The 2752-nt window shown below is 46.5% G+C and overlaps 1 protein-coding gene across 1 annotated transcript in view; it reads right to left on the bottom strand.

Annotated features, from left to right (window-relative positions):
- Positions 1-2752, bottom strand: part of LOC108360423 (uncharacterized) — a 172293-nt gene that overhangs the window by 111636 nt on the left and 57905 nt on the right. The gene's annotated exons all lie outside the window — the stretch shown is intronic.

Genomic DNA, 2752 nt, shown 5'->3' with positions numbered 1-2752 from the left:
TTCTACTTAGTAAGGGTTATAATCCCTAAGCGCGGCCGAAGGCCGCCTACGCAGAGAGAAGTTCTGAGCAAATATACTTCCGCCCTTCTTTTTCAACAACACATATAGCAGAGTTCTACTTAGTAAGTGTTATAATCCCCAAGCGCGGCCGAAGGCTGCCTACGAAGAGAAGATTTGCGCTAAAATACTTCTGTCCCTCTTTTCCGTCAACACAGAAATGAGAGTTCTAATTAGTAAGGCTTATAATCCCTAAGCGCGGCCGAAGGCCGCCTACGCAGAGAGAAGTTCTGAGCAAATATACTTCCGCCCTTCTTTTTCAACAACACATATAGCAGAGTTCTACTTAGTAAGNGGTTATAATCCCTAAGCGCGGCCGAAGGCCGCCTATGCAGAGAGAAGTTCTGCACAAAAATACTTCTGTCCCCTCTTCTCCGGCAACATAGAAAGGAGAGTTCTACTTAGTAAGGGTTATAATACCTATGCGCGGCCGAAGGCCGCCTACGGAGAGAGAAGTTCTGAGCAAAAATACTTCCGGCCTTGTTTTCCTGCAACACAGAAAGAAGAGCTCTACCTAATTATAAAGGGTTATAATCCCTAAGCGCGGCCGAAGGCCGCCTACGGAGAGAGAAGTTCTGAGCAAAAATACTTCCGGCCTTGTTTTCCTGCAACACAGAAAGAAGAGCTCTACCTAATTATAAAGGGTTATAATCCCTAAGCGCGGCCGAAGCCGCCTATGCAGAGAGAAGTTCTGTACAAAAATACTTCCGCCCTTCTTTTCCTGCAGCACAGAGAGAAGAGCTCTACCTAGTAAGAGTTTTAATCCCTAAGCGCGGCTCAAGGCCGCCTAGGCAGAGGATTTCTGCGCAAAAATACTTCTGTCCCCTCTTTTCCGACAACACAGAGAATAGAGTTCTACTTAGTAAGGGTTATAATCCCTAAGCGCGGCCGAAGGCCGCCTACGCAGAGAGAAGTTCTGCGCAAAAATACTTCCGCCCTTCTTTTCCGGCAACACAGAAAGGAGAATTCTACTTAGTAAGGGTTATAATCCCTAAGCGCGGCCGAAGGCCGCCTACGCAAAAGAAGTCCTGCGCAAAAATACTTTCGGTCCCATTATCCGACAACACAGAAAGGAAAGTTCTACTTAGTAAGGTTTATAATGCCCAAGCGCGGCCGAAGGCCGCCTACGCAGGGAGAAGTTCTGAGCACACATACGTCCGCCCTCCTTTTCCTGCAACACAGAAAGGAGAGTTCTACTTAGTAAGCAAAAATATTTCCGTCCCCCTTCTCCGTCAACACAGAAAGGGGAATTGTACTTAGAAAAGGAAATAATACCTAGGGGCGGCCGAAGGCTGCCTACGCAGATAGAAGATTTGCGCAAAAATACTTCTGTCCCTCTTTTCCGTCAACACAGAAAGGAGAGTTCAACTTAGTAAATGTTATAATCCCAAAACGCGGCCGAAGGCCGCCTACGCAGTGAGAAGTTCTACTCAAAAATACTTCCTCCCTTCTTTTTCTGCAACACAGAAAGGAGAGTTCTACCTAGTAAAGGTGATAATCCCAAATCGCGGCCGAAGCCGCAAACGCAGAGAGAAGTTCTGCGCAAAAATACTTCCTCCCTTCTTTTTCTGCAACACAGAAAGGAGAGTTCTACCTAGTAAAGGTGATAATCCCAAATCGCGGCCGAAGCCGCAAACGCAGAGAGAAGTTCTGCGCAAAAATACTTCCTCCCTTCTTTTTCTGCAACACAGAAAGGAGAGTTCTACCTAGTAAAGGTGATAATCCCAAATCGCGGCCGAAGCCGCAAACGCAGAGAGAAGTTCTGCGCAAAAATACTTCCTCCCTTCTTTTTCTGCAACACAGAAAGGAGAGTTCTACCTAGTAAAGGTGATAATCCCAAATCGCGGCCGAAGCCGCAAACGCAGAGAGAAGTTCTGCGCAAAAATACTTCCGCCCTTCTTTTCCTACAACACCGAAAGGAGAGTTCTACTTAGAAAGGGATATAATCCCTAAGCGCGGCCGAAGGCCGCGTACGCAGAGAAAGGTTCTACTCAAAAATACTTCCTACCTTCTTTTTCTGCAACACAGAAATGAGAACTCTACTTAGTAAGGGCTATAATCCCTAAGCGCGGCCGAAGGCCGCCTACGCAAAGAGAAGTTCTAAACAAATATACTTCCGCCCTTCTTTTCCTGCAACACAGAAAGGAGAGTTCAACTTAGTAAGGGTTATAATCCCAAAACGCGGCCGAAGGCCGCCTACGCAGAGAGAAGTTCTAAACAAATATACTTCCGCCCTTCTTTTCCTGCAACACAGAAAGGAGAGTTCAACTTAGTAAGGGTTATAATCCCAAAACGCGGCCGAAGGCCGCCTACGCAGAGAGAAGTTCTAAACAAATATACTTCCGCCCTTCTTTTCCTGCAACACAGAAAGGAGAGTTCAACTTAGTAAGGGTTATAATCCCAAAACGCGGCCGAAGGCCGCCTACGCAGAGAGAAGTTCTAAACAAATATACTTCCGCCCTTCTTTTCCTGCAACACAGAAAGGAGAGTTCAACTTAGTAAGGGTTATAATCCCAAAACGCGGCCGAAGGCCGCCTACGCAGAGAGAAGTTCTACTCAAAAATACTTAACCCCTTCTTTTTCTGCAACACAGAAAGGAGTGTTCTACCTAGTAAAGGTAATAATCCCAAATCGCTGCCGAAGCCGCAAACGCAGAGAGAAGTTCTGCGCAAAAATACTTCCGCCCTTCTTTTCC

The sequence above is a fragment of the Rhagoletis zephyria genome, unplaced genomic scaffold, assembly GCF_001687245.7.
Source record: "Rhagoletis zephyria isolate East Lansing unplaced genomic scaffold, Rhagoletis_zephyria_1.1 Rzeph_scaffold_00568, whole genome shotgun sequence".
In the NCBI taxonomy this organism is placed as follows: Eukaryota; Metazoa; Arthropoda; class Insecta; order Diptera; family Tephritidae; genus Rhagoletis; species Rhagoletis zephyria.
The sequence above is the reverse complement of the archived record's forward strand: the minus strand, read 5'-3'. Positions and strand labels throughout refer to the sequence as shown.